Source organism: Zalophus californianus, chromosome 4, assembly GCF_009762305.2.
Source record: "Zalophus californianus isolate mZalCal1 chromosome 4, mZalCal1.pri.v2, whole genome shotgun sequence".
Taxonomy (NCBI): domain Eukaryota; kingdom Metazoa; phylum Chordata; class Mammalia; order Carnivora; family Otariidae; genus Zalophus; species Zalophus californianus.
In genome coordinates this window covers 155,125,575-155,142,075 of record NC_045598.1, presented here as the reverse complement: position 1 = coordinate 155,142,075, position 16,501 = coordinate 155,125,575, and positions in this window count along the sequence as shown.

The window sequence follows — 16,501 nt, the reverse complement described above, 5'->3', positions numbered from 1 at the left end:
TTTTGTAATTCTTTACTGTGGAATAGCTCAGAATGTCACTTCTGTTTTAAATAACAGAATTGATAACTGAGCAAGGAAACGTAATTTGGATTATAAAATTCTTGCTTTAATAAAAATTCCTTAAACAGTGCCCAGTGATGTTACGTTCTTTCATTTCTCTTTGTAATTGGTTTTGCACAAATAGGTGATAAGCTGGAATTGGCAGAAGAACCTCTTCCATGAAAAAGGTAAAGTTCAAGAGTATCAGTTTTATGGAAAAGGGGCACAAGAATGTCTCCAATTTGTCTTCTGAATTTAGATTTCCATGTGAATTCTTGAAACAAGGTATATCTGTATTTAACATTTTTTGAGATGATGCCAGTTTGATTATATTAAGGTTTCTAAGCTGGAAGTTAATTAGCTTAATCCCTCATTATATGGTGTGAAACAGTAACAGCACTGGCTCCTAAAGTTAGGATTAGTTTTAAGCCTCATTTTTGAAAAGATCTTTAATTTGATAGGAAATGAAGTCACAATCATCAACTAATACCTTGTCCCCTAAAGTACTTGTGAAAAATCAGTTTTTGGGGTTCTACCTCTAGAAGATGGATTTAGAAAAAAATACCCTTGGCAGTTAGAATACACTTTTGGAGAATGGTCTAGTTTTAATTTCTATTCCATTCTCCACATATGCTACTAGCAAAGTTAAGCTTTCTGAGTTGCACATCTGATTATCTAAGACTGTGCTAAAATTATTTCACACCAGCTCTTGAGGAGCAAATAGTGAATCCAAATCAAACCATGACTATGACAGTGTCCTTCTCTGCATGATGAAGCTTTTAATGCTTTTCATCTCAGCTGCTTCTCTTGAAACTCAAGATGTACGTGTTAACCCCCACATACCCCTTTGGCTTAAATACTACACCCAGTAGGCATTCTAATTCTTTATATTTTGTCTGACCATAGACTTACCCTCTAAGAGGCTGACAGAATACTTAAAACAGTTTCTCTTAGTCACCATGAAAGTTTTTTTTGATGCTTTAAGGCAGAAAAGTAAATACCATTTTTCAAATTTGAATACAGAATGGTTCAAGCTTTGAGACATTAAAGGAAGACACTTTGAGACACCTTAGAAGCTGTATCTGTAAAATTCCACACATTCCAAAATCTAAAGTAGCAGATACGATTTGCATAGACAGTAGTAGCTTGCTTTATACACTGTATAGTTGGGATTTCTTGTGTGAGAAGATCTATCATCCCCATCTGTTCTTGTAGCAAACTTTCCATGACTTGAGAGGAACCAACAAAAGTGTTAAGTAGACCTTTATGATCTGCTTGTAGGAACTAGGAAAAAAAATTATAGTTGGTCACTTGATCATACATTTGCAAATTCATCTACTCAGCAAAACTTATAGCCCAAAAATCTGTTTACATGGCTTTACAGTCATTTGCCAACATGGCAGTGAAAATTTGAGTTGAAACACGTTCCCAGCTGAAGTCGAATAAGCCTGCTAACCTTTTTTCAGTTTTCATACCATAAACAAGTCTCCTTTTTGAGGTCTATCTACTGCCATTTTCTTGATATTTTTGTGCTGCTTGGTGATTGTGCTGTTTAAATTGCTCTGCTTAGGTGCTGTCTGGTGTCCCTAAGTTCAGGAAGGTAGACGAGCTTCATTCAGGCATAAGTTACAGAGCTGTTGGCTATTAGTTCAAGGTTAACTATATATTAAATAAGGTGTCTTTAAGCAGGAACACATAAAAGGATATTAAAAAAAAAAAAAGTATTACTGATGAAAATATGGCTGGCTTACAGGTACCTATTTCCCCGAAGAGCAATAATTCAATATTTGACAATACATTGTTAACAAGACTTCATAGAACATAGTGACCACAATTAATGAAGGCTAGTTGTATCATAAAGACACAGCTCATAATCTACAATTTTAAAGCACCTAATTTCATGTGCGATTTGAAGTGAAACCGAGTAAGACCGCTGATGTGCTACTGTACATCTTTCTAAAGCCTATCATGGCTGCTTTGGAAGTTTTCAGATTCATAGGTAGCGTTTTTCTGTAGACACTGGATGCATAATCTAGGCTAATTGGAGACTTTTTAGCCTAGAATCTTCATTTCAACACGCCCCCAAGACTTGCATGGTAATGTATCTTGTTTCATAGTATCCCATCTTCAACTATACTTCTTACCTTCCCCTCAAACTAATGGATCCCAAGTGAGTGACACTATGGAGAGTACTTTGAAATTTTCTTCATCTACTGATGTAAAACCGTGGTCCCAGATCATTTATTTGCAGTGAGTAAATGACTGAAGAGGACCTGGATACTTGGGTTTAATGAGTACATTCTCCCTATAAAACAGTTCTCGTGGGAACAAAGTGAATCAGAAGTTTGAAGTTGGAAGCAAAACGGGTGGAGTTGTGTCAGTACACTGGCCAATATCATTAAACTAATAATCTGGTGCACACCACTCTGGTAGGAGACCAAATGGTCAGGAGGACATCTGAGTCTCTGGTCAGGACAGCCATACCTTTGGATAATGCCAAAGCTACACTGGATTTCTGTTGCCCTTTTTCTAGGCTTCATACAGACTCTTCCGTAAATATAACCGCTTCAATTAGACAATCGGATTGGTTTGATTTAAGGGGTCTTAGTTACCACTTTGATAATTTAGATGTTGCTGAGTCTTTTTAAACCACCTAGGTGCAAGTGTTAAGCATTTACATGGCAGAATTAGAGGGTAACCCAATTTCAAATTTTCGGTGTTATCCTAGCTTTTTATCTAATCTGTCAATCATAGCAACTTGGGAAGAAAAGATGGTCTTATCCACAAAAGTAGAAAAACATGCAATTTACCTACTTTGTTACTGACATTATCCCCAGAAAACTTGAAACATGGGATATTTATTAGTAAACTAACATTCTTTCTGTAGAGAAAAAGCCCTTAACATTAGACGTCAAGAATATTCATTTTTTTGGAACGTTCCCACAAGTTGTGTAATAACTGTTGATAAGATATATATGAGCAGATGGATTTATGGTTATGGGTTTTTTTTCAATGTACCACCCCAAGTAAAAAAATAACATTCATTTGTAATATAGAATGAGCTGATGCTAAATTGAATGTTAAAGACCCTGTTCTTTCAATTTTTAAATTTGAGATTTTATTTTTTATAAGTAACATTGGTGACTTAATTTACAATACCAACTGTGATGCACTGGTAGTTTGGTGGCACCATAATTATGGCAGACAGCGAAAATGGTGAACTAATGAGGAATGGAGCTTGTCACTGATGAGCAGTGCCGGGCTGGTATAGAGGAGGGAGTCTTCGGGCAGGGCATGAAAAGTCATGGAATCTTTTCTAATAATGAAAGATGCCTGCTTTTGAATCAGTTAAGTGTTAACCTGATATTGAGCATGTACAGCATGTTTACTTACCAAGTGAATTCTTTACATGCACTATTATTCTTAAGACCACCCTGTGAGATTCAGTAATACACTCCCATCTTACAGTAGACGGAACTGAAGCTTTGAGAAGTTTAGTGATTTGCCCAAAAGCACATAGTAAGTGATGGTGAAGCTGGAATTTGAATCCAGACCCACAGGCTCTACAGTTCATGCCAAGGCTCTGGGTAAACGGTCTTTTTAAAAATCTGTTTATTTAAAAAATAAACTTTTTTTAAAAGTTCCAAAAAAGCAGGTATTTGGGCTTATCTTCAGTCTGGGGGGTGAGGTGGCATGACCCAGGTCTATCAAAGCATGTGGTAGGAAGCCAAAACAAAGATGCTTTTCCCTTGACACATTTTAGGGCAGCCCCCCCCCCAAAAAAAATGAAAGGAAAGGGTCATTATTTAGAAGAAAGACGTCTTTAACAAAGCTGAGCTTAAAATTCTAAATCAGAATATTTTCCTTCTGAGCATCAGGGACTGCCTGGGAATATCAAACATTTCCTTTAGCAACCCTGTGATGGCTTTTTGAGCTCATTCATATTTCCATTCTAGGTTCTCTTGGAATTAGTAAATGGATTTAATCAAAACCTTTTAATTTTCATGAGTTTTTTTTTTTTAACCTGTGAAATTAACCTTCTGACCCCTGTATTGCATTTCTGTGCCGATTAGGAAGGTATGAACATTTTCTCAACAGTTTCTAAGAAACGCGTTTGATACAATGCCAAGTGCTGCTGCTAAAGAAGAAACTTCCAGCAAATTAGGTATGTGTTAAGTAACACCCACTGCTCGTAAGTGGCAAAGCCAAATCTAGAACTCTAGGCTCTCTGACTTGAGTCAGTGCTATTACTAGCTTTTACTTTAATTTAGCTTTTATTTCTCTTGCTAATCCTTTACGCTGAAAAAATTCAACAGATAGGAATTCTGTGTATTTCCTTTATCAATATATGAATAGATAATAACTTTTTAAAGAAAGAATTTTTTTCTCGTCATTTAAACTTAGCTTTTGTCTTGTCTCAGAGATCACTGTCTCAAAATGGTAATGTTAAGTCATTCCTCTTTTCTCTCCCCTTTTATGACAACTAGACATCCATAACTGGGCAAAAGTGCCTCTGCAGGTTACCCCAAGGGACATACCAGTCCACCTGTGCCCCCCCCCCCCAAGAATAAACAGGTCCTTAGTAAGGGCTACAGATCCAAGGGCTTTGGTGAACCTGCTCCATCCCCTGTGATGGGGGTAAAAAGAGCCTGGAGAGTGCAAAATTGGGCAGATACCAACTGACAGAACCCGTGGAAGCCAGCCTCCAGAGGGGAAATTTCAGCATGCCATCAGAATGGGGCAGAGAAGGGTAGAGACAGGTTTGGATGCAAAGGAGAGGGAGGAACTCAAGCAGGGCAGCCCCGCCTCCAGAGGGTGATACTGCAAGGGCTGGGCTTTAATACACCTCTATGGCAGAGGAGATGGAAAGTGAAAATGGTGAGTGGACGCCTGGCTACTGCAACTGTGTGAGACAAACTTGTTTCTCTCTCAGCAGCACCCAGATTTCTCAGGAAGGACCTCTGTGACCTGTAGGGAGGAAGGAGGCAAATGAGGTCAGAGGGCATTAACAGCAGGTGTGTTTGTCAGGACTTCAACAGGAAGTCTGCCCACAAACCTCTGGGAATACCCCACACCGGGGTCCTCCCACATCAGGCTGTGGGCACCTTCAATACTCTTAAGTACCAAACCCATACCTCCCCACCTCTGCTGTCAGCTCCTTGTGTGCACTCCCAAGTGCATCCCAAGAACCAGCTCCAGCAGACACAGAAGATGCCCAGATAATAGGCTAGGCTCAGTGCCTAAGGGAGAAACCACAAACTTGAGCTATAGCACCACAATCTGGAAGACTAAAGGCCAGCCTGTTGAAATGTTAAGAACCAAAGAGGAGATAATATGTTAAAGTGCTTGCTACTTCAAATGTGAAGGCGGAAATACACACCTACAAACACTATGAAGGAAATAGAGTATCTGGGGCGCCTGGGTGGCTCAGTCAGTTAAGCATCTGCCTTCTGCTCAGGTCCTGATCTCAGGGTCCTGGGATCAAGTCCTGTGTTAGGCGCTCTGCTCAGAGAGGAGCCTGCTTCTCCCTCTCCCTCTGCCTGCAGCTCTCCTTGCTTGTGGTCTCTGTCAAATAAATAAAATCTTAAAAAAAAAAAAAATACAGTCTCACAAAAAGAGAATAATTCCCCACCAGGAAATGCAAGGGACCAGAATAATATGATCTAACTGATAAAGAATTCACAATTTTTTGTGAAGGAATTTTTTATGAGGAAATTCAACAAGCTACAAAAAAACCCCAATGAACTCAGGAATAAAATTAATGAACAGAGTTATTTACCCAAGAGATTAAAATTATCTTAAAAACCAATGAATTCTAGAGCTCAAGAATTTAATGAATGAATGGAAGAATGCACTAGAGCGCATCAGTAACAGGACAGAGAAGATGGAAGAGAATAAATGAGTTGAACAGGAATATAGAAATAATTCAATTCCAGAGGAGAGAGAACTAGGATCTAAAAGGAGTGAAGAAATGCTACAGGAGCTATTGAATTCGATCAGGAAGGCAAATAACAGAAAAACTGCTGTACCAGAAAGAGAATAGAGGGAAAAGAAGGCAGAGAGATTATTTGAGGAAATAACAGCTAAGAATTTTCCAAACCCAGGAAAGGGCTTGGACATACATGTCTGAGAAGCTAACAACACCCTATTATTTCAATGCAAAAAGACCTTCCCTAAGACACATTAATTATACTTGAATTTAAATAAAAAAGAAAACAACATGAGCAAGTAGGATTAATCATGGAGATGAAAAGATGTTTCAACATACGGAAATCAATAAATGCAATGCATTCCATTAATAAAAGACAAAAATCACATGGTTGTCAAAATAGATGCAGAAAAAGCACTTAACAAAATACAATATCCCTTTCATGAAAAAAAAAAACCCTCAACAGATTAAGTATAAAAGGAACATACCTCAACATAAAAGCCATAAATGAAAAGCCCACAGCTAACATATTCAACAGTGAAAAATTGAGAACTTCCTCTAAGACAAAAAGCAAGACAAATATGTCCACTCTCACCACTCTTATTCAGTATAATACTAGAAGTCCTAGCTAGAGCAATTAGGCAAGACAAATAAAAGGCATCCAAATTGGAAAGGAAGAGGTAAGTAGCACCTGGCTGGCTCATCCAAAGAGCATGCAACTCTAGATCTTGGGGTCATGAGTTCAAAATCCATGTTGGGTGTACAGTTTACTTAAAATTTTTTTTCAAAAGAAAGGAAGAAGTAAAATGGTCATTGTTTTCAGATGACATAATTTTATATATAGAAAATCCAAAAGACTCAACCAAAAAATTGGAGGAAGTAATCAATGAATTCAGTGAAGTTGCAGATATAAAATTGACCTACAGAAATCAGTTGCATTTCTATACACTGATAATGAAATATTTGAAAAATAAAGAAAACTGTCCCGTTAACAATAGAATCAAAACCAATACAATACCTAGTAATAAATTTAACCAAGGAAGTGAAAGATCTGTACAATTACCACAAGACTTTTTAAAAGAAATGAAAAAGACACAAATAGACATCTGTATTTATGGATCAGAAGAATTAATATTGTTGAAATGTCTATACTATCCAAAGCCATCTATAGATTCAACTCAATCCCTATCAAAATTCCAATGGCATTTTTCACAGAAATAGAACAAAAAACCCTAAAATTTGTATGGAACCAGAAAAAAGCCTAAATAGCCAATGCAATCTTGAGAAAGAAGAACAAAGCTGGAGCCAATACTTCCTGATTTCAAACTAAACTACAAACCTATGATAATCAAATGGTATTGGTATAAAATAGATATATAGACTAATAGAACAAAATAGCCTAGAATTAACCCCTGCATATACAGTCATAATATTTGATAAGGGATCCAAGAACATCCAATGGTAAAAGGACAGTTTCTTCAACAAATGGTGCTGGGAAAACTGAATAATATATGCAGAAAAATGAAACTGGACCCATCTTACACCTCTCACAGAAATTAACTTGAAATGGATCAAATTAGACATAAGTCTTGATAACATAAACTTCCTAGAAGAAAACATAAGGAAGAACTCTTCAACATTGGTCTTGGCAATGATTTTTTGATAGGACACCAAAAGCAAAACAAAACAAAACAAAACACAAATATGACTACATGAATCTTAAAATCTTCACAGCAAAAGATATAATCAAAATGAAAAGCAAACCTACAAAATGGGAGAAAATATTTGCAAATCACATGTTAGATAAGGGATTAATATCCAAACTATACAAGGAACTCAAAACAAAACAAACAATCCAATAAAAAATGGGCAGAGGAACTAAATAGATATTTTTCCAAAGAAGACATCCAGATCGCCAACAGGTCCATAAAGAGACTCAACATCATTAATTATCAGAGAAATGCAAATACAAACCACAATGACATTATCACCTCACACTTTACACTGTTTTTGAGAAGACAAGAGATAACAAATGTTGGTGAAGATCTGGAGAAAAGGGAACCATTGTGCACTGGTGGTGGGAATGAACTTACTTCAGCCACTATGGAAAACAATATGGAGTTTCCTCAAAAAATTAAAAATAGATCTACCTGGTTCAGCAGTTCCACTTCTGGGTATATACCCAAAGGAAATGAAAATTGGGTATCAAAAAGATATATATGCAGTTCCATGTTTATTGCAGTATTATTCACAATAGCCAAGATATGGAAACAACCTAAACACCCATCAACAGACAAATGGATAAAGAATAGGTGGAATATTACTTGGTGTGGACCTCAGTGGAATGGAAAATTATTTGGTGTGGACCTCCTATACACACACACACAATGGAATATTATTTAGCCATGAGAAAGAAGGACATTTTGCCATATCTGACAACACATATGGACCTTGAGGACATTATGCTAAGTGAGATAAGTCAGAGAAAGACAAATACTATATAACTTATATGTGGAATCTACAAAAGAGAAACTCATGGGGTTCCAGTTCAAGATGGTGATGTAGGAAGATCCTAAATTCATCTCCGCCCATGACACACCAGATCTACAGCTACATCACTTTCCTCTGGAAAAACAAAACAAAACAAAACAAAAAAAAACCACAAAACTACCTGAGTGAGTCCTACATATCAAGCAAATGAAAAAAGTAACCTACATCAAAGCAGGTAGGAGAGGCTGAAACACAGTATTACCACAAACCCCACCCCTGCTGCAGAGACCCTGAATCAGGAGGGAACTTAAATTCAGAGCTTCTCTCTGTGGAGTGAAGAGTTTGACCCTCACATCTAGCACCCCAACTTTTAAGACCTGTATCTGAAAGATGAGCCCCCCCAAAACATCTAGCTGTGAAAACCAACAGGGCTTGTGTCCACAATACCACATGGATATAGCAAAGTGAGAAATGATTCTTACAGGGCTCATCTGTCCCAGGGACACAGCAGATTGAGAGGTGCCCAGATTTCCTGCGACTGAGGCTTATGTGCTTATCTTAAAGCATTGGCCTAAGAGGCAGGCATCTAATTTAACACACATCTGGGAGCTTGCTTGGGTACTCTTCAGGGATGGAGGCAGATGGATGCTATCTTTATCCTCTCCCTCTACCTTGTTTCAGCTTACTGGTGTCTCCAGAAAAAAGAGTTGGACCCTCTTTTAATGCTCTGATTTTTGTGGTTGCTATCAGGGGACACCTTTAGATTGCCTAGCTTTGTTGGCTGGTGAGGCTTATGTTCTTGGTGCTACAAGACTGTAAATAATGGAGAAAGTGTGCTTAACAAGCTACCACCCTGGGGCACAACAAGAGGCAGCAGACTGAACCCAGTCATACTGTGAAAGATCTAAATGAAATAGAAAATTTAAAGTACTGATCATAAAGATACTCACTGGACTTGAGAAAAGAGTGGAGGACCTCAGTGAGACCCTTATCAAAGAGATCAAAATAACATCAGAGATGAAGAACTCAATAAGTGAAATTAAAAATACAATAGATGGAATAAATAGTAGGCTACAGAAAGCAGAGGAATGTATCAATGACCTGGATGACAGAGTAATGGAAAGCAATTAAGCTGAGCTGGTGAAAGACAAATACTGCATAATGAGAATAGACTTAGAGAACTCAGTTCACCATCAAACATAACATTTGCATTATAGGGATCCCAGAATGAGAAGAGGGAGAAAGCAGGGTAAAAATGTATTTGAAGAAATAATAGCTGAAAACTTCCCAAATCTGGGGAGGGGAACAGAGATCCAGATTCAGGAGGCACAGAAAATCCCCCAACAAACTCAACCCAAGGAGGTCCACACCAAAACACATAGTAATTAAAATTGCAAAAAATAGTGATGAAGAAATGTTGCAAGAGAAAAGAAAACAGTTACATACAAGGGAAATCCTATAAGTTTATCAGCTGATTTTTCTGCAGGAACTTTGTAGACCAGAAGAAAGTGGCACAATATATTCAAAGTGCTGAAAGCTTAAAATCTCCAGCCAAGCCCACTCTATCCAGCAAGGCGATCATTCAGAATAAAAGGACAGATAAATAGTTTCCCAGGAAAAAAAAATTCATGACCACTAAGCCAGCACTACAAGAAATGGTTAGGGGAACAATGAGTGGAAAATAAAGACGTAAGTAAGAGTAAGAAAAATAGGAAGCACAAAAACAAAAAAATTAAGTAAGTCTGTAAAACTCAGTCAAGAAAAGCACAAAATAAAAAGATGCATAATATGATACCAAATATTTGAAAAATGGATGGGAGAGGAGTAAAGAATGGGTTCCAAATTAAGTGACCACCAACTTAATATAGACTGCTATATGCTGAAGGTGTTATGTATTAACCAAATGGTAACCACAAATCAAAAAACAGTGATATGCAAAAAAAAAAAAAAAAAAAAGAGCAAGGAATCCAAGTGTTTTGCTGAAGAAAACCAACTAAGCAGGAGAAAACAGAGCAAGAGAAGAAAGGAACAGAGAGTAGGACCTACAAAGACAACCATGATACAAATAACAAAATGGCAATAAGTACACACCTATCAATAATTACTTTGAATGTAAATGGACTAAATATTCAAATCAAAAGACATGGGGTGATGGAATGGATAAAAAAACAAGACCTATCTATATGCTGCCTATAAGAGACCAAAAGACATATGCAGATTGAAAGTGAAGGCATAGAGATACATTCATCCTGCAAATGGAAGTGAAAAGAAAGGTGGAGTAGCAATACTTAATATCAGACAAACTAGACACTGTATAAAGAAGATATAACAAATGTAAATATTTATGCACCTAACATGGTAGTACCCAAATACATAAAGCATAACAAACATAAAGGAAATAACCTATAGTAATACAAAAATGGTAGGAGACTTTAACATCCTATTTACATCAATGGATAGATCATCCAAACAGAAAATCAACAAGAAAACAGTGGCTTTGAATGACATATTGGACCAGATGGATCTAACAGATCTATTCAGAACATTCCAACCTAAAACAGCAGAATACACATTGTTTTCAAGTGCACATGGACATTCTCCACAATAGATCATGTAATAGGCCACAAAACAAGTCTCAACAAATTCAAAAAGACTGAAGTCATACCATGCATCTTTTCTGACCACAATGCTATGAAACTAGAAGTCAACCACAAGGAAAAACCTGAAAAGCACACAAATACATGGAGGTCATAGGACAGGCTACTAAACAATGAATGGATCAACCAAGAAATCAAAGATGAAACAAAAAAATACATGTAGACAAATGAAAATGAAAACACAACAGTCCAAAATCTTTGGGATACAGCAAAGCTATTCTGTGAAGGCCATTTATAGCAATACAGGTCTACTTCAAGAAGAAAAATCTCAAATAAACAACCTAACCTTAAATCTAAAGGAACTAGCAAAAAAACAACAACAAAACCCAAAACCAGTAGAAAGAGGGAAATAACAACGATCAGGGCAGATATGAACAAAATAGAAACTAAAAAAAAAACAACAATAGACCAATGAAACAAAGAGCTTGTTCTCTGAAAAGATCAACAAAATTGATACACCTTTAGCCAGACTGATTAAAAAAGAGAGAGGACTCAAAATCAGAAATGAAAGAGGAGAAATAACTGACACCAGAGGTACAAAAGATTGTAAGAGAATATTATGAAAAACTATATGCCGACAAACTGAACAACCTAAAAGAAATAGATAAATTCCTGGAAACACAGAACCTCCCAAAACTGAAGTAGGAAGAAACAGAAAATTTGAACAGACTGATTACCAACAATGAAATGGAATCAGTAATCAAAAAACTGTCAGCAAACAAAAGTCCAGGGCCATATGGCTTCGGCAGGTGAATTTTACCAAATATTTAAAGGAGAGTTAATACTATTCTTCTCAAACTATCAAAAAAATAGCAGAGGAAGGAAAACTTCCTAATTCATTCTGGAAAGCCAGCATTACCCTGATGCCAAAAGCAGAAAAGTCACTACAAAAAAAGAACTACAGGCCAGTATCTCTGAGAAACATGGATGCAAAAATCCTCAACAAAATATTAGCAAACCAAGTCCAACAATACATTAAAAAGATCACTAACCATGATCAAGTGGGATTTATCCCTGGGATGCAAGGATGGTTCAATATTCACAAGTCAATCAATGTGATACATCACATCAGCAAGAGAAAGGATAAGAACCATACGATCATTTCAATAGATGCAGAAAAAGCATTTGCTAAAGTACAACATCATTCATTATAAAAACCCTCAACAAAGTAGGATTGGAAGGAACATACCTCAACATAATAAGGGCCTTTTATGCCCACAGCTAACATCATACTCAATGGTGAAAAACTGAGAGCACTTCCCCTAAAGTCAGGAACAAGACAGGGATGTACACTCTCACCACTATTATTTAACATAGTACTGGAAGTCTTAGCCACAGCAATCAGACAAGAGGAAGGAATAAAAGGCATCCACATTGGTAAGGGAGAAATGAAACTTTCACTATTTGAAGGTAACATGACACCATGTATAGCAAATCCTAAAGATTCCACCAAAAAACTACTAGAACTGATAATTCAGTAAGGTTACAGGATACAAAATCAACATACAGAAATTTGTTGCAGTTTTGTATACTAATAATGGAGCAACAGAAAGAGAAATTAAGAAAGCAATCCTATTTACAACTGCACCGAAAATAATAAAATACCTAGGAATAAACTTAACCAAGGAGGTGAAAGACCTGTACTCTGAAAACTACAAAACACTGATGGAAAGATATTGAAGATGACAAACAAATGGAAGGATATTCCATGCTTATGGATTGGAAGAACAAATATTGTTAAAATATCCATACTACCTGAAACAATCTACAGATTTCATACAGTCTCTATTAAAATACCAATGACATTTTTCACAAAACTAGAACAGTCCTAAAATTTGTATAGAACCACAGAAGACTCTGACTAGCCAAAGCAACCTTGAAAAAGCAAAACAAAACAAAAACAAAAAACAAAAACCTGGAAGTATCACAATTCCAGATTTCAAATTACACTACAAAGCTGTAGTAATAAAAGCAGTATAGTTTTGGCACAAAAATAGGCACATAGATCAATGGACTAGAATAGAAAGCCCAGAAATAAAGCCATGTTTATATGGTCAATTAATCCTTGACAAAGGAGGAAAGAATATGCAATGGGAAAAGGACAATTCCAACAAATAGTGTTGAGAGAACTGCATGGCTACATGCAGAAGAATGAAACCAGACCCCTTTCTTACACCATACATAAAGATAAACTCAAAATGGATTAAAGACCTAAATGTGAGACCTGAAACCATAAAAATCCTAGAAGAAAGCACAGTCAGTAATTTCTCTGACATCAGCTATAGCAACTTTTTTCCTAGATATGTCTCCTGAGGCAAGGGGATAAAGGCAAAAATAAACTATAGGGACTATATCAAAATAAAAATATTCTGCACAGCAAAGAAAACAATCAACAAAACTAAAAGGCAGCCTATTGAATGGGAGAAGATATTTGCAAATGACATACCCGATAAAGGGTTAGTATCCAAAATATATAAAGAACTGATATAATTCAATACTTAAACAAATAATCCAATTTAAAAATGGGCAGAAGACAGAAACAGACATTTCTTCAAAGATAGCCAGATGGTCAACAGACACATGAAAAGATGTTCAACATCACACTGATCATCAGGGGAACGCAAATCAAAACTACAACGGGGTATCACTTCACACCTGTCAGAGTGGCTAAAATCAACAACACAAGAAACAAGAAGTATCGGAAGGATGTGTAGAATTAGGAACCCTCTTGCTCTGTTGGTGGGATGGAGGTTACTCAAAAAGTTAGGATGGAACTACTCTACAATCCAGTAATTGCACTATTGGGTATTTACCCCAAAATACAAAAACACTAATTCAAAGAGATTCATGCACCTCTGTGTTCATTGCAGCATTATTTACAATAGTTAAACTATGGAAGCAACCCCAGTGCCCATCAATAGACGAATGGATAAAGAAAGAAGATGTGGTACATATAACATGGAATATTATTCAGCCATAAAAAAGAATGAAATCCTGCCATTCGCAACAATATGTCTGGAGCTAGAGAGTAGTATGCTAAGAAAAATAAGTCATTCAGAGAAAGACAAATACCATATGATTTCACTCATGAGGAACTTAAGAAACAAAGTAAACTAGCAAAGGAAAAAAGAAGAGAGACAAACCAAGAAACAGACTCTTAACTATAGAGAACAAATTGATGGTTACCATAGGGGAGGTGGGTGGGAGGATGGGTGAAATTGGTGTTGGGAATTAAAGAGTATACTTATCATGATGAGCATGGAGTAATGTATAGAATTGTTGAAACACTGTAACATACATCTGAAACCAATATAATACTGTAGGTAAACTATCCTGGAATTCAAAAAATAATAATAAAAAGAGAAAAAAATACCTAGGAGTACATTTAACCAAGGAGGTGAAAGATCTGTACACTAAAAACTATAAGACATTGATGAAAGAAAGTGAAGAAACAAATAAATGGAAAGATACTCTGTACTCATGTATTGGGAGAATTTAGATCATTAAAATACTCATACTACCCAAAGCCACTTACAAATTTAAAGCAATCCTTATATCACAATTCCAGTGGCATTTTTCACAGCAATAGAACAAACAATCCTAAAATATGTAAGGAATCACAAATGACCCCAAATTACCAAGGCAATCTTGAGAAAGAAGAACAAAGCCAGAGGCATCATACTTGGATTTCAAACCACAGTTGACCCTGAACAACATGGAGGTTAGGGACTCTGTGCCACCCATGTAGTAAAAAATCTGCATGTAACTGTGACTCCCCCAAAACATAATTACTAATAGCCTACTATTGACTGGAAGTCTTTCCAATTACATAAACAGTTGATTAACACATATTTTATGTTATGTGTATTATAAACTGTATCCTTACAATAAAGTAAGCCAGAGAAAAGAAAATGTTAAGAAAATCGTAAAAAGGAAATATTTTTATAAAACTCTTCTGTATTTTTTTTTAAAATCCATGTTTAAGTGGACCCATGCAGTTCAATCCTGTGTGGTTCCAAAGTCGGCTATATATTACACAGCTCTATATAAAAAAAGTACGGTTTTGGCATAAAAATGACTCCTAGATAAATGAAACAGAACAGAAATAAACCCAGGCATATATGGTCAATTAATTTGTGACAAAGGAATTAAGAATATATAGTGGAGAAAGGACAGTATCTTTAATGAGTGGTGCGGTAACTGGACAGCCACATGCAAAAGAATGAAACTGGACCCCTATCTTACATCATAAACTAAAATTAACTCAAAATAGATTAAAGATTTGAATGTAAGACTTGAAACCATAAAACTCATAGAAGAAAACATAGGCAGTAAGCTCCCTTGACATCAGTTTGGCAATTATCTTTTGGATTTGACACCAACAGCAAAGGCAACAAAAGCGAAAACAACTGGGACTACATCAAATTAAAAAGCTTTCAGCAAAGGAAACCATCAATGAAACGAAAAAGGCGACCTATGAAATGGGAGAAAATATTTGCAAATCATGTATCTGACAAGGGGTTAATATCCAAAATATATAAAGAACTCACTGGCAAAAACAAAAAACAAATGCCCCCACCAAATAATCAAGTTCAAAAATGGACAGATGATCTGAATAGACATTTTTCCAAAGAAGGCATATTGATAGCCAATACCATATTGATGGTACATGAAAAGATGCTCAACATCGCTAACCATCAGGGAAATGCAAACCAAAACCAGTGAGATTTCACCTAACATCTGTTAGAATGGCTATTATTAAAAAAACAAGAAATGACAAGCAAATGTTGGTGAGGATGTGGAGAAAATGGAACCCTTATACACTGTTGGTGGGGGTATAAATTGGTGCAGCCATTATGGAAAACAGCATGGAGTTTCCTCAAAAAAAACTAAAAATAGACCTACCGTATAATCCAGCACAACTACTTTCTGGGTATAAGGTAATGAAATACCTCAAAGAGATATTTGCATGTCCATGTTCTTTGCAGCATTATTTACAATAGCCAAGATATGGAAACAACCTAAGTGTCCATCAGTGGATGAATGAAGGAATGTGATTACACGCGTGCGCACACATGCAATGTAATACTCCTCAGCCACAAAGAAAGAAGGAAATCTTGCCATTTGTGATAACATGGATGGACCTTGAGGGCGTTATGCCAAGTGAAATTAGTTTAACACTAATCCAAGCAAGGCCCTAACTCTCTTCAATTCTATGAAGGCTGACAGAGGTGAGGAAGCTGAAGAAAAGTTTGAAGCTAGCAGAGGTTGGTTCATGAGATTTAAGGAAAGACGCCATCTCCACAGAATAAAAGTGCAAGGTGAAGCAGCAAGTGCTGATGTAGAAGCTACAGCAAGTTCTCTAGAAAATCTAAGATAATTAATA